General features: G+C 23.5%; 1 protein-coding gene across 1 annotated transcript in view; it reads left to right on the top strand.

Annotated features, from left to right (window-relative positions):
* Positions 1-263: 263 nt before the first annotated feature.
* The window catches only part of LOC136981443 (neuropeptide F receptor-like), a 63,717-nt gene continuing 38,497 nt past the window's right edge, over positions 264-25,483 (top strand). Inside the window, exon 1 of the mRNA XM_067277774.1 lies at positions 264-484. The gene's annotated coding sequence lies outside the window, so the exon portion shown is untranslated. The remainder of the gene's footprint in view (positions 485-25,483) is intronic.

The raw sequence follows: 25,483 nt of genomic DNA, 5'->3' as shown, positions 1-25,483 counted from the left end.
ATAACATTTATATTTTATAAATCGTTAGAAATTATATTTTATGTTCTATTTAATTTTATGGAAAATGTATTTTTGTTATAAAAAATTATTTTAATTAATAATATATTTCGTTAAAAATTAAAGAAAATTCGTCATAAACATTTAAAGAAAAGAATTTAACAATGTATAAATATCGTAAACATGTAACTATAAAATAGAAATTTTTTTTTATTTTAAAAGTGGTTATTTATACGTGAAATCATAAGATAAAACCTCCGAAAGACGTAAATAAACACACATGTGTAGTAGCTATCGCCACCTGTAGCACGATTTAGATCCGCGAAGCATCTCCATTCACATTTAACCAGCCTGTAAAGTGGGCAATCCCGCAGTGTGGCATTGTCAGATGGGAAAGCTGACATACAGAGCGCTCTTCTCTTCTGGACTGATCAGCTGGATTCTGAACGAAGATACATTCTGCTAAATCGAATATTATTCATTAATCGTAAGTTGTCAGCACTTTTATTTATTTTTGATTTTTAATTTTAACTTAATATTAATGATTTTTTTGTACCGGAAAACTGACTCAATTCGTTATACTAAGATTCTAGAAGTCGAAAATATTTTATAAATAACAAATCGTGACGAACGAAATCAAAAGCCGATTAAATTATTAAAAACGCCAGAATTTGTTAACTTTGCTTGCTTACTTTATATAAATAACAAGGAAATTGGTCAATTTAAAACTATATAAAGTAACAAATTATCATCTTCCTCTTCCTCTCTTCGTTCTTCTTCTTATGATTGTTATTGTATTGTAGTAAAATACTTTTTTATTATATATAAGCAGATTATATGTTAAAATTTTAAGTTTTATTCAGTAATTTTCTTAAAGAAAAACGTAATATTACTTTATATGAGTTGATATTAATAGGAAAATTTAGTAAAATTTTAATAAACATGTTAACGAATTGCATCAATAAATAATACATAAAATGATATGTAAAATCTATTCTAATATAATATGATTAATTTGGATTAATATTACCACTTTAATATTGAGTTTAGTAAATGAATCTAGTATTTAGTATCTTAATTATTTTATTATTTTATCGATTACAATATTTAAATAGGAATTGATCAGAATATTTCTAATTTTTTAAAAATTAAAACACTTTATTTCGTAGTTGATATAAATCTTCATTAAAGTAATTAATTGTTGCTTTATTTGATATAATTTTAATCTCATTTGTTTAACTTTCCGAATTAAGATGTATAAATATATTTTAATATAGAAATTTAAATAAATTTGATTAAAACTTTATCAAGTTTTAACCTAATAATAATTAAATTTTCTTAATTTTGTGTTAAAGAATTAAGTATTTATTTTAAATTAATAATTAATTTACTTTCTGTTATATCATATATATGCACTTTTATCATTTTAATTTCGTATTTATTATTTCTGTAAACAATTTTTATAATTATATTTATAATATGTTTAAATAAAATATATTTGTACATTTATAAAATTTAAAACAAAAATTTTTATTTAATTTTTAATAAATTAATTACTGTATTTTTTATTTTGCTTTTAAACAACGTAATAACATATATTTATAATGATAATAATTACTGTTTTAAATTAATTATCGATATGGATAAATATTATTTAGCAATATTTAAAATTATAGTTTTCATACATAAAAGTAAAATATTTATTCTTTTATTTGTAATTATTATGTCGAAATTTTTAAAATATTTACAATAAAAATTTATCGCTTTATTTTGTAAAATTCAAAAATATAATTATAATCTTATATAAGGCAATAATTTGCTTAATATTAGCTCGTAACTAAGGCAATATATCGAATCCTGAATATAGTAAATAGTTTATAACCTTGTAAATAACATGTTAATGATCCATTTTATCAGAGATTTCGGGTAATTTATCAATTAAAAGCAACACTTTTAAACTCATAATTTAATCTTAAAATATTTTCTATAGTAAACTTAACGTTAGAATTTCATTTAATTATATTTTTACAAAGAAAGAAAAATATTACAATTTTGTCTTTGAAAAATTTTAATTAAGATAAGAAAGATTTTGATAAAACATTTAAAAAAATATAAATTACATAAAAAATATTATTATTATTATAAAAACAAATATTACTCTTGATTAAAAATAAACTTAATTAATTTTCTTCTTTTAGTAATACAATTATTATTAATTAAATAAATATCATATTATTTGTTTAATTGTAAATATAGTGTTTTTCCTTCGTATATATTAAAAAAATAGAATATATAATTATACACTTTAAATAAATTTTAAAAATTTATGAAAATTTATCGTTTACTTCTTTAAAAAATAATAACAAAAATGATAATAATAAATATTTTATTTGCATTAAGGCTAAGCCTTGTTACAGGGGGTTATTTTTCCAGTAATTTATTAGTATACATTTGTTACATGACAATCGTTCAATGTACGTTTTCTTGAAGATCACAAGTTAACATTATAGTAATCATTTAGTAGTATATTTTGTCATTAGTTTACTTTTAAATATTTTACTTTAAGTAATCTAATTAGTAAACGACATTTTACTTTAATTAATTTTTCATATATTTTTAAATTCCTTAGCAATTTGATGAAAAAAACAATTAATCCTATACATTTGATTTAACGTAAGATTGTTTAGTTTAGTTCTAAAGTCTTGATTTTGTTTCGTAGATATTAGTTCGTTAATATCATATTTTTGATGGTATCTATTTAGTCCTTCACACTCTCTTAGTAAATAGATCAAAGAATGGTCACTTGAGTTGCACCAATAACACCTGTCTTTAGTGCGACTCAAATCCAAATAAGTATTATTAATAAACAATGAATATTTATTGTCTTAATTGAATTAATAATTTTTTTATATTCTGTATATTTTTTAAAAGTTTAATTATATTATTTGATATAAAATAAAATGGAATCTTGTTATAAAAATTACAATAATATATATATATATATATATATATATATATATATATATTCAAATATTAAAATAATAAATACAGATAAAAGCACAATTAAGTCTATATGAATGCCAAATAAAATTTTAAAATGCTATTGTAACTTTATTTTATTAACATCTTAATAACATAACACGAAGTTTTAAGTTTCATATTCTAAATTGTTATTACTATTTATATCTTAAAAACCACAGGAATAAGTTTTATTAACGTGCAAAATATACTTTAATAAAGAATTCTGTTTTCAGTTTATTTAATGTTTTGTCCTTTTAAATTGTTCAATTAAATTTTGAAAAATATTTTTTAATTGTCTGAAAACAGTTGAATAGAATTTTCTATTTACAGAAATAAATAAATTAAAATTATTATTTCTTTTACGTAGATATATTCTTTAATAATAGAAAAATTTACAGATTTATTTTTAAGTAAATAGCACGCAGAGTTTTACATAAAATAAACAGTGATTAAATTTTATTTATTATTATTATTTTAAAAAAAATAAAATATTAAATTAATTATTTGATTCAAACACTAAATTTAAGTAGCATAAAATAATAAAATTGTTATAAATTTTAAATATAAATTTCGTTATTTATATGGAAATATTTTCCTTAATGTAAAAAAAAGAGATTAGAAAATACATATATAAATAATAAAGCAAACTTTTTTAAATAAAAGATTATCTTTGATTTGTTAATAAAGTATACAGGAATGTTTAAGTTAATCATGTTAGAAGTTTAATTTAGTTTCTTAAAGCAAATTCTTTACCAAAGATAACATTTTTTTTTTTTTTTTTTAATATTTCAAGTTATATTTCTAAAAGAGATTTAGTTGAATAGACTGAATAGACTGAATAAATTGAGAGATATTGTATGAGAGTTGCTAGAAAATTACACTTTGCAAAGAAAAACTTAGTCTTCAGTTTTTTTCCTATTCGTAATTTACGGATGAAAGAGAATAATGTTACAATTCCCAACGACGTATTTTACTATTCAAGCATTAAAAAAAACCTACTAAATGGAAATTTTGTGGAGTTGCTGTATTAAACTTCTATAGTTACACTTTTTGTGCATCTCCTTAAGGAGGAGAAAGAAAGAATCTATGAGATTAGTAGTCTTTTACATTCAAGTTAGTAATCAATTTAACAATCAGGTTCGTTAGAAACTTATTCTGTAGATTATATTTTATCTTAATAATTGTACAGGAAACATTATATGCTTCTTTCTTTCTTTAAACTAGCTTGAAATTTATATAAACTTCCAGTAAATTGAATTTGTTATTATTGAAAGAGCATTTTCGGTTTTAATTTCTAATCAGCAAACACAAAACCCTTCCATTTTTATCCTTATGTAAATTTTATAATTATAATTTAGCCGCGTCATAGATTTAACTATTTAAACAATGGAGCATAAATTATCCTTTGAGAAAACTGTCTTCTTTTTAAAATTTATTTGAGTATATTTAAAATTATTAATTTATATTGATCACAGATTTAAATATTTTGATGCTAAAACAGTGTAAAACTGTTCAATTTTTTATGATTACGATGAAATTGAATCACAATAAAGCCAGCGAGGAGAAAATTGTTTCTTGTATGCTTGATATCGTTAAAAAATATTCCTGTTGATCGATAGTTTCCTGAACATTCGATAGCTTTCCGAATATATTCAATTTTCAAATGTTATTATATCGTTGTTTAAATTTATTTATTTTTTTCTAAAGTAAAGAAAAGCGAGTTTCTCTATATTTTTCTTTCCGGTTTTCAAGTTTTCTATTCTCAATTTTGGTAGCAATAACTTTAAAATATTCAGAGATAAATAAATTAATATACATATTTGAGAAATATATTTTCGTTATTTTAAAAAATAAAAATGATTTTAAATTAATTTATTAAAATAAATATTGTATTTTTAAACAAAATCTTAATACAGTATAACCCATTACAAATCTAGGTCAGAACTTGAAATTCTATGGGTGCTAGAGGATTAAATTAGAAATGGCTATGAAAACACAACAATATGCTAACAAATTAAGCAGATTATTTAAAGAATTTTTTTGTCTTTTAACATAAAGTAAAATATAAAATTCCAGTTATTTACAAAAATCTTTATACTTAAATTTTATTTTTTATTTTTTTAAATGAGATCATTTCTAATTTTTAATTTAAAAAATTAAAAATGAAAAATAACTTTTTAAAGGTTATTTGAACGTTAGTTTTCATTTAGCTGTGTTAACTCCAATAATTAACATAGAAATATTTGACGTATTTAAGCACTTAAATGCATGTATATATATATAATCAATATAATTAATTGAAATTATATGTTTGTTTCTATTTGTGTAAATTATGTTTATTTCGCTGAAAGTAAAAATAATTTTGAATACTTTTTGAAATATTTCTAAATTACATGATAATTATTTAAATAATATAACGTAAATATAAAAAGCAACACTCTATCAATTATTAAATTGAGAAAATTTTACTGTAATTTTTATGTCACCTTTCATATTTACTAAATTAAGAATATTTGATGTAATATATTAATATCATCTTACGTAACACTAACATTAGAACAATTTTTTTTAAATATTAATTTACTTGATAATAATATTTTATTTAACCTTTTTTAAATAGAAAACTAAATATTTAGTGAAAATAAAATTATCGTTAATTAGGTTATATTTTTAAACAAAAGTTTTCAAAAGTGATAAATTGGTTAACTGACTTCAGGCAAAAATTGATAATGATTAGACTTTATCCATCAATTACTTTCTTATCTCATTGTAAGAATAAATTAATAAAATGCATTCATTTTTCATTTATTATCAAAGTATGAAGCTGTATATTTATTTAGTGTCTGTACTACTTGCTTTCAAGAAAATTAAGAAAAAAATTTATATTTAAATATTAAATAAAATTAATTTTAGAAGTAAACTGATTACATTTTTCTAAGTAGCAATAATTTTGTAAAATTGTTTTGAAAGCTATCAGAAATTAATATATTTTTTTATTTACTTTTACGTTGAATTTTTAAAAGTAATTTACAGGTGTCACTTTAGAATAAATTATATTTTTAATTAATAACTAATGTTGATGTACAGTTTATAGTTTAATTATTTTTTAAAACAGTTTTATTAGCATTTTTATAAATTCAAATACTTATAAAAATGTTTAATTTTATTTAAATACAACTTTATACACATTTATAAAGAATTATTAAAATATATTATGTAAAAATTCGTCCTATCTTTTAAATGAATTTTTTAGTTATTTCAACAATGAAATAATATAATTATTAATCATATATTTTTATTATTAGTAGTATATGCATGTATATATGTTGCTTTTTATTATTACACAACTTTAAAAACATTCATTCAAATAAAATTAATAAAGGTAATTTTTTATATAATGTATTTTTGTTTTTTAAATTAAGTTAATTTAAATATGATGATATGACTCTGTTAATGTATTGTACCACGCAATTTATGTACTATTTTTACATCTGAGCTTTAGTAATAAGTAGTTATTGTAATTATTGATTTATCTAGCTATGGCGTTTAAGAACAGTTTGTTTGTCTTTTTACTTTATTATTTTCAATTTACATATCACGTACGAATGCTTGATGTACGCTTAACTCACGCAATCAGCTATAAAATTTTGATTAATGCAACAGTTCTTCAACAATTGTAAAAGTAGAACACGATTCATTAAAGTTCAAACTAATATCATATATAAAAATATGTTAGAAACTTTTTCCTTCAACCCCCATGCGACATTTTAACGTGTAAACCCATCAAAAATCATATTTAGTATGCGAGAATACGTTATAAACAGAAAGGATGAATGTCCTCTTTAGCTATAATTCATGTCGTTCCAAACACGCTTTTAGCAAAATACATTTATTTTATTTATTTATTTTTTATATTTTAATTTTTATATACATTATATAAAATTAGCCCAACTTTTTTGCAATCTTTTAAATAAAATTTCTAAATATTGCCTAAAAATTCATATAATATTTATTTAAAAAGTCTAAAATTGTTTTATTATTTTCTAAAATAAATAATTACAATATTTATATACCAATTAAAATATACGTTTAGTATACATTTCATTCATTGCATTACAAGATTACATTCGAAATATTCATAAGAGAAAGCGAAAAGGATAATATAAATATTTATATATGCATATAGCATCAATATGCAGAGATTTTCGTGTAATTCGTTGTATATATACTTAATATTTGAATAGTTTTGAACCTATGTTTCGAGTATACTATTTGTCAAATTCAGCGTACGACTGCTACCTTACAGTTTTATGAGAAATTAACGATCAGTTACTCCATGTGGCGCGAACATCTGGCATTGGCACCTGATAAACCTTGTTCTGATGTATTAGATAAACGAGTCATTCTCTACCTTCGTAATCTCTCTTCATTCTCCCTTCAGATTAATTATAATAAAATCAGGTAAAGGAATTAACTAAATAATCTGCGCTACGAGAACATCTTGCAAAGACATTTTCTCATCACATTTTTTTTCTTCAATACTAATCATTTTTCGTGTGTAAACAAGGCTTTAAAGTTTAGTAAATTCTATAAACTTTTCTTTATAAATATTTTAAAAATTTTCTAATAAATAATACATTTTTCAAGTAAATTTATGAATACATTAATAAATTTTATTTCAAAAATAATACTAGTAATTTATGAATTTATTAATGTCGCTAATAAACATTCTTATGATAAAAAAATATTAACAAAAATGAATTAATGAAAAGTTTTGTTATATAAAACCTTCAAAATATATTTTAAAATAATTTAATATCTTAAATAATAAATAAAAGCCTATTTATTTCGTACAAAAAATGTAATTACATTTTATTCTATATACGTTAAAGAAAATAAACGATTAATATTCTTTATTATTCTGATTTTGAATAATAAAAATTAATTATTATCATCATTATATTTATATTAGAATTAGCTGACAATCGAAGACTATTTAAAGCTCTTATTGTTTAGCTTATCTTGGAATAAATCAATCAACGTAGATAAGTAAAAAGATGTGTACTTTAAATTCTTGAGTGTTTTCAATTGGAAAGCACTCATTATCAAAGAGTGGGAAAATCTCTACCTTCCAATTATTTGTAGTTGATGGCAGTCAACAAATTTAAGAAAGCAATTAAGTTCTATATTGTGTTCTGCTTCATAAATTCTTATCTTTATTTTCAACAGGTTTCTATTAAAATATGATAATCGACACATTATTTTTTTTAAAAATTATTATTTTAATATGTTTTAATTACTTTTTAATGTGCGAATGAGAAAATATTATCAAGTTAATTAACAATTTAATAAAAAAAAATATTTCGAAACTTGATTTACGGCTCCGTTTAAGTACTACTTCATACTTATTAATTGAGCTAATATTGATTTGATGTTAATTAAGTTAAAGTTGTATCGATGATAAATTTAACACTCTAAAGATTTTTGTATATAATATTGATGTGGCACGAATTTAAAGAAATAAATTTATAAAATTATTAATTAATTTTTAAAAAAAAATTATAAATAAAATAATGTTTTAAAGTTAAAATTAAATTAATTTATTAAAACTAAATTTAATATAAGATTTATAAGCTATTAAACTTTTATTCAATCAAACCTCTCAACAACGGACACTGACAGAAAAATAAAAGTGGTCGTTCTTCGGAGGTGGCCGTTGTTGGAAGTTCGACTGTATTTATTTAAAATGAGATCTAAATCTTATAGATTTAAAATAAATTTTATATGGAATAATAATTTTTAAACTTTTATCAGAAAATTTCATTTTATATTGTATTTAAAATATTATTAAAATATAAAAGAAAAATAGAAATATTTTAAAAGTAAATAATGAATTTTAATCCTTATTTTAATTAAACTTAATGAAATACAGTTTTTTAATTTACAAATTTTACTTATTTTTCGCTTAATTATGGATATTACATTTTAATTTTAATACAACTCTAATAGACTTTCTAATGTTTTATTAATAACTCAACTGACTTTGTAGATTCACTGGGGATAGACAGGTGTTCTACTTTCTGAAAAAAAAAATATAAAAAATTACGTACGAAACACGGATGAAATTTTTAATTTATTTTGGTATACACACAAACTTAATTCTGAAGTTATAAAATATGATTTATTTTAAAATTTTAAAGATAAAACATCTTATAATGATTTTATTCCATGTTTTCATTGAGATATTTTCACATTTCATATTTATTTTTTTCTTCCTTTCTTGTTTGCTCAGGAAAGATCTTTTTCGCAAAATTTCTGTTTTACTTGATACATGATTTTTCACAACACACAAGAAGAATTCAGTCGAATGTAACATTTGTTATTATTTACAAGGCATCATATTTCGATGTATTTATTCCTTTTTTTGAATTATTGACTACTTCGGTTTTATTCGAATGTAAACAGGATTTTGATTCTTTCTTCTTCAATTGTATGTGAAAAATAAATGCAAAAGAATGTATTCTTAGAATATTCCAATATTATTGTAATGCATGTAAGTATCTTATAATATTTTAATACTAATGCAGAGATAAAAACAATCGAGGTTGGTTTAGTTTATTGAAAAAAAAACAACGCCAAGTTAGGATTTTTTTTCTTAATTATAACTATTTCCTTAACAAAAATAACCCATATTTTATTTTTTTTACTTTATAATTAAGATAAATTGTGTTTATGAGATGGAAATTTGTTATAAATTTAAAAAAGTATGATAAGATCTTAGGTGAAGTATTGCAAATTAACATAAAAGAATTTTCTTTACTAATGTCGTTTCATATTAAAAAACACAATTTTGTTTCTATTTTAACAAAACATCATGTGTCTTAAACGATATTAGTGCTTTTTTTCTATGTATATTTAATGAAATTACTATTTTTTCTTAAAGAAAAAAGCTTATCCACACACAGCACAAAAAAACACGAATTATTTTTATTTGAAAGTAGATTTGTCGTTTATAAAAATAATAATTTTTCTCTTTTTTTAATTTATTCTTATAAAAATAATTTTAAATTATTGATATTTAAATTTTTACTGATTAAACTGAAATCTATATCAGTTTGTTTTTTCAAGAATATATCGATTCAACGCCAAAGGTTAGAGATAATTAATAGATTAAAAAATTTTTCTTGTTATAATTTATTAACTTCTAAAAAAAAGTCTATATTCTGAATTTCAAAGTAATACTTAAGTAATTCTAAAATAATTTAAGATACTTTTTTTGTAATATCTTTTAACATGATATTTGAATATTAGTTTTATGTTAAAATTAAACACTTTTAAACTTTTTATAATAATATTAAAGGATTTAACCTTAATTTTAATCATTTATTCAGTGCTTTTCTTAGAATCACTCCATAAAATTCCATAATATATATTTTGAAAAATTAATTAGTCAACATTGTTTAAATCTTAAAATAAAATTTATATACAATTTTTTAATAGAATGTTACTTTTAAGACGTGTTATTACTATCTAAACTTAGTTTTAAAAAAATATTTAATTTCAATAAACTTATAAGAATCGAGGAATCAATTTAACGTGTCTTCAATATTGAAAAATGGATCGAATAATGATTGCTGGTTGACCTTTACTAAATACTTCAGCTCGAAAAGACCTTTCTTACGAAATATAATATGAACTTTACATAAAACCTATTGATGGATTGAACTTCTTTTTTGCTACTTTATCAGTAAAGCATGATGTTGCATTATAATAAAAGTATTGAATTTACATACGACTGTATTTTAAAAGTCTTATTATCAAAATGATTATGATAAAAATATTGTAATTGGTTGAAAATTTTGATAAAATTTTTATTATATTTTTTAAATTTTACAACATAATGGAGCATATTTAAATTTGAAATAATAATTCTGATTATTATTTTTTCTTTTTTGTATACATGATATATAAAAACGTTAAAATTTACAGTTAAAATAAGTTAAAATAGAATAAAAGTTAAAATTAAATATAATATATTATAAAGTATTTAAAAATTATCATAAAATTTTTCTATTTTTCATTATTAAAAGAATTAAAAGATATTAAAAACCCTTTGTAGTTTTTTTTTAATTAAGTAGGAAATATATTTTAAAATATCTATTTTATTGCCGCTGGAACTGTAATTTTATTCAAGAACTCGTTACAAATCGATAAAAGTGTAACTTTTCTTCATTAACTGTTCAGCTATAATTTATATATTTTTATTTTCTTAAAAGTTAAATTCTCTCGAGGTATTTCGCTTTAATTATTTCTTAATTATAATTAAGTAAAACGTATTTTTAAATCGACTTAAATTATCACATTTTTATTTTTATTTTTTCAGTTTTTCGTTAAAATATAATACGTTTTATAATTATAAGTGCATTAACGATGTTCTTTATATAGCCTTAGTTTGCTTAGAACTTAAATAATTAAAAAGTAGGTTTTACATATGAGAAATGCACACTTAAAGATATACTTCCTTATTTAATAAATGTAATTATTAATTTACGTTTGCTGAGTATATAATAAAAATATGTATTTTCTAATATTTTACTTTATTTAATTTTTTACATTTATTTATATTTTTAAATACGATTTATTCATTTAAATATACAAAAATAATTTAATTAAATATTAATACTTTTACTTTCCCGGCTATTTTGACATAACATGGGAAAGTATTATAATTGTGTTAAATTTGACACTCCTGTCTTTTTGCAAATCTCCACGATTTGGGATTCCCTGAACCCAAAAATGTCAAGAAAATGGGGAAAAAATTCGACTATGTGTGTCTGTTGGCGTCTATTTCGTTTAAATTATATTTCAGGATGGGGTAAAGATACAGATTAAAAAATGAAATGGTAATTTGTATATAAGGGACATTGATACTATTAAGTTTTGTAGTACAGAACTCAAGGAAAAAATGAAGGATGATAGAGGGTGATAGAGGGGAAGTCATGTGTCATATCTCGAGTGGGGTAGAACTAGTAGAATTTAATGAAAAATTTTACTGGTTATTGGTCTTACAATATTTAAAAAAGCCTCATCCCTACCCTCAAAATTAAGGCAATTTTGTATTTTCATAATAATTAATAATATAAAAGTTATTTTTTAAGCAACATCTTATAACGGATGGTGCCATACACAATTTTAAATATGGACTAGTGTCATAGTGTTTTTAAAATGAATATTTTATCATAATTCAACAAAATTACTCCTTTTAAGTTTTTATTATTATTTCAATTTTATATCCTAGTATAATTGAAAATTATCGGACTTTCTAATGATTCGCTAATCACTTGTTCGAGTGCCTGGAGAGTCAAGCAAGAGTCCTTGGAATCTTTTTAAAAATCATATTATAACTTTTCATTAATATTTATATATGAATTTCTTTATTTTATTATATACAAGTCATTTATGTGATTAAAGAAGATGAAGTTATCTAAGTTTTCTATAGAGCAAATTTCTTTGAACTATAGCTATATTTTATCAAATTTCATCTAACATGAATTAAGTTCATCGTAAATAGACAAATATATAGTTTGTAAAATTATATTTAAATTATATAAGACTATATATTTATATGCAGTTTGACTAAAATGAATCTAATATAGCTTAAAGAAAAAATTTGATACGATCTCAAGTAATTTTACTGATAGAATAAAAACAGTTAAATGGAAACGAGTGGGAAAATGGAAACTCTTTTCTCTTACTAAATAGTAAGAGAAAAGAACGTTTGATGGATAATCGAATCCCTAAACTGGATTTCACTAAAGTAAAAGATTCAGAAATGTTCCATAAAAGATGAAATGATGTAATTAAGAATTTTCATGACAGTGCAAAGAAGATAAAAATAATCATGGATAGGAAAATGATATCTGCAAAAATTTTTGAGATGAATAGACTGAGTCAGATGTAAAATATTTATAAAAGAGTACCATAATAATTTATAATTATAATTTATTAAACTTAAATTTAAGAGAAGTAAATTATAGGAAATTAAATTTATATTCAGCAATCTACAAGTATATAAATAAAATGCATAAACTAATAACATTAACATCATTATATTATTATTACTTAATTCATTATGGCTTATAAAAAAATTTTATTGATAATTTTATTTTATGTAAAACTGGATAAATTTGAGATTGTTAACTTAATTTCAATATCAAACTTATTCATCTGTATTTATATAAAATTACAAAATAATTATACGTACAAAGCTGCAATGTAAAAGTATCCGATCATAAATACACCAGAATTACAATTGATTGTTTTCATAATAAAAAAAATAAGATAAAATGTGAACTTACTCATTAAACATAATAAAATCGAAACAGTTGCATCAGTCACGCACTAATTCAATTATTGTTTCTGATTAGTGATGGAAGGAACAGAATTCCGTTTGTTTGTCTGACGTGACTATTCTTTCGATTCTTGTATTTCAGATAAATGTATAAAGAGGAAACAATGCTCCATTCATGTCATACATTTATTGATAGACTTGACTTTTTTTATTATGTTTAAGTGATTATTTTGCTGATTGTTCAGGAATATGAATGACAAATATTTGATTCAACATTCTTTAATATTTTGTACCTATATATAATTGAATAATTACAATAAAATAACTTTATAAATTATGTAACATTTTTGGTTATAATTAGGTCTATGATTATTTTATTTGTTTAATTGCAACTTTTCGAAATAAATAACTAAATAATAATTTATTTAAAAAACCTTAAAAATCTATTTTAAAAATTTTAACATTTAGAAATAGCTTATTCATCCGAAAAAATGATAATTTATTAATTTAAGACTTAATCTTTTGTATATTTTCAGAATTTATACAAAAATTCGTATTCTTAATCCAAATTTATAAGCTAATATGACACAAGAAACATCATATTTTTAAGTTTTATCTTCAAGTTAAACAAATCATGTATGAAATTTAAACAATGCCAAGAAGTTTAGAACAGATTTAAGCAATTTTTTAGCTATCATAAAGAAAAAAATAATTTATAAAAGTTCGAATTTATTCTATGATATATTCATAAAATTCTAATATATCGTATATTTTTTTAAAAATATATATTTTTTCAGTACTGTATTAGTTTGCTCTTAAATATGATATATAAATTTGTTTACAGAATATGACAATTCGATTTATTGAGTACTAAAAAAGTAGGTTTACATTTTACAAACTTCTAAATCAGTTCATAAATCCTTTCATATATTTTAAGAAAATATTAAGAATTTTTCAGTGAACAAAATATTACTTTTTTTAAGTTCTAAAACAATGAAACGCATAACAAAAAAGAATCTTTTATGGGATAAATTTTATTTATTATTTTCATTATTTTAAATATTTATTTTGTAGCTGCTGTTAAAAAGCTCTCTTATCTCGTAATTAACTGTTGTAAAACAGCTTTCTTCCGCTATAATTAACAATAAAGTATGACGATGCAGTTGTTGTACAGTGATGGCTAGTTTTGTGGTATTTTATAGCCTATTCGATAAACGTTACAACTTTAAATTATTACGGTAGATTAGCTTTACTTAATCTGGATTGGATCTACTAAAATTACAAGTATATGTGGCATTTCTGTTACGAATCCGAATTTTATACTAATGAATAAGTGTGTTCTAAACAACTTTATTATCCTAGATTGAAAGATAATGTAGGGTTTGGAATCGCTAGGCGAGCGATTTCCGCCCTGTTTTGCTATAACGAACTTTCATAACGGAAAAGCCGTTGGGATCGGCCGTTAGAAACGACCGTTAGAAGATCCGTTGTGTTTCAAATCGACGACAGACGGACGATTGGCCGGCAGGAAATGACCGTTGGCGGCCGTTGTGGAAGAATTCAAATTTGATTGGCAGACGATTCGAACGTTGGGACTATTTAAGCCGTAGTTTCGGCGGGAACGGGAGCTGGTATCGTGAGTTCGTATCGGGATCGGCTGGATTCGTATCGGGAAGATCGGATCGGATCGGATCGGAGGAGATCGTCGTTATCGAAGTGCTAACTAACTCTCTCGTCGGACGTTACGGAAATCTGGATAAAGTAGTCTCCAGTGGTTTAGTACGAACTCGTTCCTGACTCGGAGGTGGTGTTAATTACAAGTCTGTTTGTGGAGATCGTAAGGAGTTTCTTTCGACGAACGTGTACGGGAATAGTCGGTTGTCGTTGGATTAGTGTTTGTGACTCTAATCTGTATTATTTTGTACATTTATGTTGTAAATATAAACTTTGTGTTTCGTCAAACCGACTGAGTGGTTATTTTGAATATTACTGATAATATTCTTGTTCTTTACTCCACGTAACAAGTAATATATAACATTTAAATTCTTGAGCAATTAATATGTAATTGTTCTTAAAAGTTTAAATAATATTGCATGGATTAATTGTCTTATGTAGAAAACGTTAGCCTCGTGAATAATCACCTAAACCGTTCATTGGGCGAAAGAATTGATTTCAATTAGGATCGTGTGTTGCAAGTAGAAGCTGCCTTTGATAACATAATTTAAAATTTGCTTATTAAAAAATATTGCTTATAATAATGCTTATCATTGAGATATCTTTAACTTTTATCAAAGATCTTTGTTTGGTTTCTAATGTGATAAGAAATGCAAAAAGTTGGGTTTTTCTGTATTTATGGATGTTTGTGTGTATATATATGTGGAACGGCACGATTTTGTTCACCCACTCTGAAGCTTAACAATTTCTGAAATTTTGAAGGGAGGTTTTGATATTGGGAGATCGATGCTATTAAATTTTTTTTGGGGGGGTTAAGTTCGAGCGGAATTGGGAGATAGATGGGGGACATGTGTCATATCTCGAGTAGAGTCGGACTTAATGATTTTACTTGTTATTAGCATTTACAATTTTTTTTTAAATTATAAAACTCATTTATACGCTCAAAATTAAGCTTTTTTCCATATTATAACATATTAATAACATAAAAAGTTTTTAATAACATTTCATAACAGATGGCGTCACACAATTTTAACTTTTTTACCGAGAAAGTTATTCAAGTCGTTGCTGGATTTTTCACAAATCGTTTTTATCTAATATTTCGCTTTATAATGAAATATTATGTAAATTAAAATTACAGTAAATTTATTATATACATTAATAAATAAAAGCTTAAATAATGTCGCAAGTAAAAATTTTTAGAAATGCTCGAAAATGCAAACTGTGGTGAAGAAAAATTTGCAAATGTTCTGGAAAAAAAAAAGGAGAAGAGTTAGTCAATGCACAAATGTAATGGAATGAAAGAATTTCTGTTTACTTTTGTGAACTTTTTATCTTAAGATATTATTTATTGTTATTGTCCAAAATAAAATCAGTACTGAAATCACGAAACTCAGGGATTACCTAGTATGGTAATGCATATTTTCTTTAAAGTACGCAATCATCTCTGATATATAATAAACCTGAAGTAGTAGTACTGTAATTATAAATATTTTAATCCCAAACAAAGCATTTAAATTTAAATCACGGTTAAGTGTTTTATCAATGTTTCCAAGTGCTAATTATTTAATATTATATTATAGAAACAATAACGCAAAAATTAATTATCAAATAATAAATTTTCGATTTTCGAAGTTATTGCTATCACGTATAGCTAAATAAGTTATTCGGATTTTAGATGACTATTAATATAGCAATGACTTAATCTTAAAGGATTTTTACAGTGCTTATGTAAGTAATAAAGCTGCCTAACATGTTTAAACTGTCAACACTTAAAATATTTTTGGTTGTAAAAATAAAAAGTTATTAAAAGCAATGGAGTCACAATTTTTCAATCTTACGTAATTGTACTATCAAAGAGTAAACGAAAATTTAAATTTTCTTTCTTTTCTGACTTATAGAGGGCTAAAGAGTAATTTAACTCTAAACCATTTGTTAAAAAATGAAATAGAATTTTTAAAAGGTTAAAAAGTCAAATAAGTTTTTTCGTAGAGAGAAAATACATAATATTTATCCCTAAATGCATTTCGCCAGTTTTTCCGACCTCCTCAGTAGGGCTTGCAAATACAAAATATAATTCAAAAAGCCAATAATGACAAATTTCTATCACCATCTCCTATCTCGTGTTTACAACTTTTATACCCGATAAGGTTTACCCAGCATTCCGCTGGCAGCACGCCATGATTGAAATTTACAGAGTTACTTTGCATAACAATTTCAAAGTGTTCTTTAAATTTTCTTTTTACACAGTTTGTTTCTTCGTATACAATCTTAACTTTATTAATATTAATTTGACAATTATGAGCATTACAATGCAAAAATTTCGGTGAAGTACTAACTTTTAGTCATACTGCAGCAAGATGTTCCGATAGTCTAACCTTCAACTTCCGTTTTGTTTCTTCAACGTAAAAACTTGGAATTACGCACGTGCATTGGTTTAGAGTTAAATTATTTTTTAGCCCTCTATAAGTCAGAAAAGAAAGAAATTTAAATTTTCATGTACTCTTTGATAGCACAATTACTTAAGATATTTTTGATTGTTTGTGTGCATATATTTGATTGCATAAATGTTTAAATAATAAAACTACTGTAAATACGTTCATACCAAAGCAATTTACAAGAACACTGATTCAGAAATGACAAACTTAAATGCGTAAGTTTGATATGAAGTCTGTGCTGATGCTATAGTGTAATTCATATGTAAAAGTCTAAGCTTGTTTTTTCTTATGACAAAATATGACATATATAATTTACAGATTAATAAAACATACTTTTCTTATATAAGTGGATCTTTCCAATGGATCCTACAACAGAAGACAACAAGTTCGAGATAAAAAAAAAAAAAAAAAAAAAACAGTAATTGAATACGACGTTACGGAAGAAATGCTGTATTCCATTATTATGAATTCATTCTTCCTACCATTTTGCCCATTATATGAATAGAATTATATCTATACAATATGTCTCATCTCTTTTTGTATATGTTTTTACAGGAAAGTCAGATCCATTCGGGTTTTGACCAATAAGAAAAAAAACCTTCCTAAGGAATCTTAGAGAAGATGATTAAGTATCTTTCAGCCATTTTTGTTGAGTAAAACTCTTCTAAAGGAGGATAAGTAAGAGTTCCATTAGTCATAGAATCATCATTTATCATTTATCGAACTTCATTCCTTAACTTTGCCACATAACCAATAACTGACTTTTTCTAATAGAAAAGCTTATTCTAAGTTTAATCTCCTCATTAAAAAGATATAGACCATGATAATAAAGAAAAATATCTGATAAACTTATGAAATTATGAAATTTTTAAATTTTATATGTCGTTAGAATTTCCATCTTTACAACTCGAAATATAAACGACCATATTTTGAAATTATGAAATAAAAACATAATTATAAAATAATACATCTGTATAATCTGTTAATAATAATAATACTATTATTATTAATAATATATATAATGACGTATAATAATAAATCTGTATAATTGTTCACTTTAGAGTTTTTCGTCGACAAAGTGTATACAATATACAAAATTTAAATACAATACAAAATACAAAACACAAAATACAAAATACAAATATTTAAACAGCAAACGTAATAATTTATACTAAATTATAAGCAAAGTATACAATAAAACTTTAAAAAATAACAAAAATACGAATTTGATTTAATAATAAATCACTATTAAATTTATATTATTTTAAAATAACAAAAATAAAAATGTGTAATATTTTAACTTTATATTTTACATATATTTATATATATATTTAATATCACCTATATAAATTTTAATAACTGCACAAAGCGTTATAGTATTACATATTATTAAACCATATACATTTAGCTTCTATTACAGTTAACAAATACATTTGAAACGTGGCATACAAATCATATAAAAAATTCAATATCTGCTTATATATATTAAATATATATACCGTACATATATATTAAAAATTATTTACGTGTAATATAAGGGCTTGGGGTTTCGTAACCCTTCGCGACACTCTCAGAAATTTTTGTAATTTACTGCAATTTGAAAAAATTGTAGACATAAATTCCCACTGTCGTCCATCCGTCTGTCTGTCTTCTTTAATCTCGTGAACGGAGTTATATGGATACATGAAGAAACCAGATATGGAAACCTTAGGGGCAGGAGGCCCAGTTTAACATATATGAACTTCCGATGCAAACCGAAAGTCATGTTATTTCAATTCAAAAATTTTCCCCTGAAGGGTGTTAGATAGATGACTGGCATGACTCCATTGTTAAAAGAAAAGTATGATGTACAGGGGCAAGCCACTACTAATCTGAGATGGAGATCATATATTTTAAGTTAAATAAATTAAAAATGTTATTAAAATTGCAGCCTGGCATTGTGACAATGTCACAATAACTAATTGCTCTTATTAACCCTATATCAATATTTTATATTTCCGTTATTTAATCTATATATCAAACAAGCTTAGTAAAAAAAATGACGATAGTTAAGAAGAAAAATAACGTTTTAGTTTAAAATAATGCAAACAAATTTAGCTAACTATCTTTCAAAAATAGACAGATAACACTTAAAATCGACTATTGCACGCCATTTTGGTGTATTTCAAGAAAACAATTTTAATGTTTCTAAGTGAGCACAATATTTTAATTGTTACTTCAGATTTTTTACTAAAATAATCGATGTATCTTTCGTTTTTCAGTAAGAGGTATGCTTCTACTTAAACATTTCGTATCACTGATTCAAACAGTCTGCAATCCAGTTAGTGAAAGCAATATATCTTTATGTATACAAAAGTAAAATAATCACGAAAAGAGGAATTTATAATTCAAATTTACAGGAAGAATTTACATTATTTATCTTTTCGTCTCGATTTAATTTAAAATTAAGATAATTAATCATAATAATGACAATGAGTTTATTCTTTGATTTCGGGAAATACTTATGAACATATGAAGTTGAATTCACAAGTTTTTTATACTTCGAATTTTTAAAACTGATGCAATTCTAACACCTTTTAAAAGTCTTTCTGAATTTAAGAAACAGAAATTTTTAAGTTAATAAGTATATCGATGCATCATTTTTCATGTAGGTTCCATAAATATTTAACTTTTTTTCGATCCCTTTTCGTTTCTTAAATCATAATAACATCTGAATTGAAAGTAGACGAAGCTTAGCATTATTTAACACTAGTACATATTTTTTTTTTATATAGTAAAATTTAAAACGTAATAATTAAATTAAAACATTTGTATATTCATATTTGATGAGACAATTAATTGATTATTAATTTAAAAAGTACCTTTATGTTATAAATCGCTTAAAAATTTCAACAGAAGCGAAAACAGCATTTTATGAAAGAGAAAAACCTCGATCTAGATAGAATTCTGGAAAGAATATTCTTCTTTTTTTAATATAACTTATTAGAACATAAAAAAATGGACAAATTTTTCCTGTGAATCTGAAAATACAAACAAATTTGATGAACTTTAAGCTTATTTGTAAGCATACAATAAACTTTGTTGATGTAGTAGTAATGCTGTTAATGTATTGCAAAATAAAAATTTAATGTTTGCATTTAAATAAATTGTCGATAATTTGGATAAAAAAGCAACTAAATTTAATATCTTTATGAAACGTTGATTAGATTTTAGATTGATTAGTAAAAGTCAAAGATCACAAAGTAAGATTAGTTTTAGATTGATCTATTTTAAGGTAAAGCGTGAATGACATGGGAGTTTATCTTTTATGTAATCATAATTTTAGTTTTCCAGATTATATGCAAGAATATTCTGAAAAATTGGTCTTCTATCAAAGGGGAAATTGATTCATAGTCAAGAAAAATGATATCACTGACGTTCTCTTTCAAGTGGATATGCATTTATTTAACTTACGAGTTAGATTTCTAAAATGAGATTATAGAAGTTATTGAAGAGATTTCATATGGAGAAGATGAGCCTATTGATCAAGTTATAAATTAGGCAATTTCTGGAAAACTATTTGAATCTCAAGAATTTGGATACGCATTGAATTATTTCGAATGAATAAGTTTATATTACAAAAAAAATATTTAAAAAAGTGAGCTTGCTTATATTGAAAGAATTTAGAAATGGAGTTTTCTATTTACTTCTGTAGTAACATTGTCTTAGAAATGGAAAAATGGAAAGATATAAATCTAATTTAAGGAAATATATTTTATCCTTTTCTATTAAATTAGATATATATATAATATTCTATTTACAATACCCCGTATATAGATATTGTAAATATTTGCATTTTTTTGCAATTTTTTTACTATTAAGCTAATTTTAAATCATTAAAAACACAGTAAAGATAATAATAATAATAATGAATACTACATCAAGCGTAACAAAGCACCACGATATATATCTTATCTAGTGTATGTGGACGTTGTTATATTCTTTGCATCTACCTAAGCACTTCTAAATCATCTATTAAAACTAGATGATTTAGGGCTTGTTGAAATCTTAGGAGAGCACGGGGCTAGTTGTGACAATTTTTACTCTTTTCTATATAATGAATATACTTGCTGCACTTCTAAAACAAAATTATATGCATTGTATACTTTATTCTTTCCCTCATTATATAAGCATAAAACCTTTAACTATGTTTTAAATAGTTCCAAGTAATTTATTATTTTCCACAAGTATATGACTTGTCACATTACGTCCCAACCACGCAGAGGCAAGCAGTGACAATAATGCAAAAGTTTTGCAAAGTCCAAAGTATATCAGGGAAAAGGCTTTTACTTAAAAATTATAAACAGATAAAAATAAGATAGAAGACATTTACGACACATTAGAGACCTTCTATAGACATTGAAGAGTCCCATAAAATACATCTTTTTGACTACTTCTTCAGCCGCTTTTACGTAATCTTGTAAGCCTGCTTTTGCTCTCTCCGTTTTTCTCTTGCAACGTTTTTTATCTTATGTACTATCTCTGAAGAAGAAGATTATACATTAAACGTAAAATCAACGGAGTAAGTTGCGAAAGTGTCACAATGTTCCGCCTCATTGCGTGTGCCACTAGCCCCAACCGCCGTTTTCTTCTTCTTCTGTCTCTGTAACTATAACGTCATATTGCTACCATAGTATTCTGTAAAATAATGCCTGAAGGTTTCTTGTCCACAGACATAAAATCAAATTAAACTTACCTCATGATACTCTTGAATAAATCCTACTTAAAACTATCAACTAAATATTAATTTTCGACCCTAAAAACACATTAATTAGTATAATTTCAATGCTATACAATATTTTCTCTCTAACTTCACATGCAATATTAAGCAGGATACGTAGAATGTTGTAATGAGGCATTCAGTACTTTCAGCCTCAAGAAAAATATTGTAAGCCTTTTTACTACATGCCCCCGTCACAACTAGCTCCGCTCTCCCCTATTCCATGAACATGTTGAAATTAAACGGAGTTCGGCTTAAACAATTGCAAAACACTACACATTGGAAAGAAATTCTGAAGTAAAACGATAAGAAATGAGACATCATTGAATCCATGAATGAAGATGAAGTGATCTCGAAAGGAGACATATTTTCGTTTTGGAGATGCCCTCATTTTTGGATAACATATGGCAATCCCATGGAAAACGAGAAGGATCTCGGTATACGGATAAAAGAAACAGATATAATGTTGTTAACCAATTACCATTTACTTTACTTATAGTATATGAACGCTTATTGATTAACTTCTTACGCTTGAGCATAACTCTTGAGTCTTGGTTGTGAATTCGAGCATAAAAGAATTAAAATTTACGCATTTTATATGTGTAAATAAGTAAAATATAATAACATGATTTCTTCGCAATTATAAAGTATTACGAAGATTTATAAAGAAAGATTCTTAATTTACTATTGCTTCCAAGCTATTATTTACCACGTTAAAATCATCAAAATGAAAAAAAGGAATTAAATAAATAAGTTTACGAGTAATTGTGAACAGTGTTAAAGCATTTATTATAATAAATGAATCACACTTAAATATAACTTTGTTGCTATTTGGGTAAGTTTGCCTCAGGAATGGAATAAGTTGAGTTACATTGATTTGAAGAATTTCGTTAAAGTTAATAATGATTTTGAAGAATGAGCTTTACTTTAGGCAATACTTTCAATTTAAAAGCGAGAGAGATTTGATATTTTCTAAAAGTGTGTAAAGTAAAATTTGTTATATTTTTAAATACAGAAATGAATTGCTTTATTTTTTATTTATAAAAAATAATTCTTAGTAATAAATATATTTAGTTATTAAAATTTCATCAATTTTATATCATAAAATCAAAAATATTTTTCTTTTGAATTGCTAGAATTTAAATAAAATTAGCATTAATTTTGATGGGATGATTAACTTTTGATTAATTTTTTATTTGGATCTTAATTAAATATGACATAAATAAAATTATGAATGTAAAAATAATATTTGTTTTACTACATTTTATTTACATTTTAAAAATATATTAATGTTTTATCAAGAGATTTAATATAAAATTATTTTAAAAATCATGAAACTGTTAGCATAAATGAAAGTTTAAAGATGTTAATCTATCAACAGCGCTATGTAATTTATTTATATAATCGTTTATTTATGTTACAGTTTAGAAAATGCATTCTTTATAATAGTTTATCGTTTGTAGATAGTGGTGCTATCAGAAACTTTCTTGTTAAAAGAGAGAGTCAAGTAGATATCTGGATTTTCTTCTATAAGTGAGTTTAAAATTTATGAAACTTGGAAAGTTAAAATTCATGGAGACGTTCATTTTAAAATATCTTTAACGCTCATAAAAAAAAGTACATAAAATGCAATATATCGCAGCTGCTGTATCAATATCAACCACATTTAAGATTTTGGAAACAATGTATTTAAGGTTATTGCGATGTAATGTGGGCGAGATTCTAGTTTAATATTATTTTTATAAACTCCACGTTATAGCAATAACGTTATATATTTTAATATTTAATTAATAAGAAAAACAAAATAGAGTTATTCTGTGAATTATTTTAAGATCTTCACAAGGTAAAAATCAATAAAGTGGTGTAAAATGTATGATAAATTATATGCTAAATTTTACAAAAATAAATAGGAAAGAAAACAAAAATATTTGAAAGAGCTATCTTGTAAATTAGTAATATCGTAGGTTTAAAATATTTGTTTACACGGTAATTATTAATATTATAATATTGTTCTAACACATTAATTTGCATTAAATTGTCAAATTTTTCATTGAATTAAAACTTCTTTTTATACAATTAATATCGTTATTTACGATCTTGGATCAAGATTTAGAATCAGAAAGCATTTATTAATTTTATTTTAAATACGTAAACATTCATTATTTAATTCCTGAATCTGACTTTTGATCGTAAACTGTTGAAGAATGACTATTAACTTAAATAATATAAAAAAATAAAATAAAAGCCTTTTATAAATTTTAAATGAAAACCTTTTATGTATTATTATTGTTGTTGTTAGGGGAAGGGCCTGCTCAAAGGTCTAGGCTGATGGGAGGAAGAGAGGAGGGGATGGAAAAGAGGAGAAACGATCCCAGCAGGTTATTGCCTTTTTTATAGGCCTTTTGTTTAAAATTTTAAACAAAAACCCTTTACAAAAGGCTCTTGTTTGAAATTTATAAAAGCCTTTTTCTTAATTTTGAAAAAAAAAATTATATAGCATGAAAAATTCTTCAAAATTGTATATTCTTTTTTCGACTTTATATTTTATTCATTTCAAATTTAACATCTTCTTTTATATATTCAGACTTATTCCTCCTATATCACTAGTAGATTTGATATGCTATTTTACTTTTAAATTTTTATGTTTTAGGATTGCTTTTCTCACGAATAAAATTATTTGCTATTTTTGAATAATAGATTATAAATTAAATAATTCGTTACAGTTGAATTATAAAAAACGTTTTATGCATATTTTATTGAATAAGTATAAGTATTTTCCTTTTAACACAGTTGCCTACATTAGTATAATTTTATTTCTACTGTTACAAATATTTTATACGTTTAGCTATAATTTATTCTATTGTAAAAATGCATTTTGTTATATAATAGTAAGAAAATAAGTGAGTTGGTTTTATCCAGAAAATATATACTTAAGAGAACAAATAAATTCTTGTGGTCATGAAATTCCATTAAAGACTAAGATTCTGATTCTATTGAGTTAAGATATTCTCATTTAATATGTATTATTTCTTCGATCTTGTTTTAAAAATGTTATTAAATAGGAAGATGCTAACATATTCCATTAAATTTAAGAATTAAAACTTAAAACTTTAAAAGAAAAACAGAATATTTGAAGGGAATTATAAAATTTAAGTGCCACTTGTTACATTAAATATTATTTTTATTCAAAAATTTAATAAATTTTAATTCAGAATTATCTTTATTAAAATTTTACAGTAAGTTTGT

Source organism: Centruroides vittatus, unplaced genomic scaffold (assembly GCF_030686945.1).
Source record: "Centruroides vittatus isolate TY-2023 unplaced genomic scaffold, ASM3068694v2 contig_1168, whole genome shotgun sequence".
Taxonomy (NCBI): Eukaryota; Metazoa; Arthropoda; class Arachnida; order Scorpiones; family Buthidae; genus Centruroides; species Centruroides vittatus.
The sequence above is the reverse complement of the archived record's forward strand: the minus strand, read 5'-3'. Positions and strand labels throughout refer to the sequence as shown.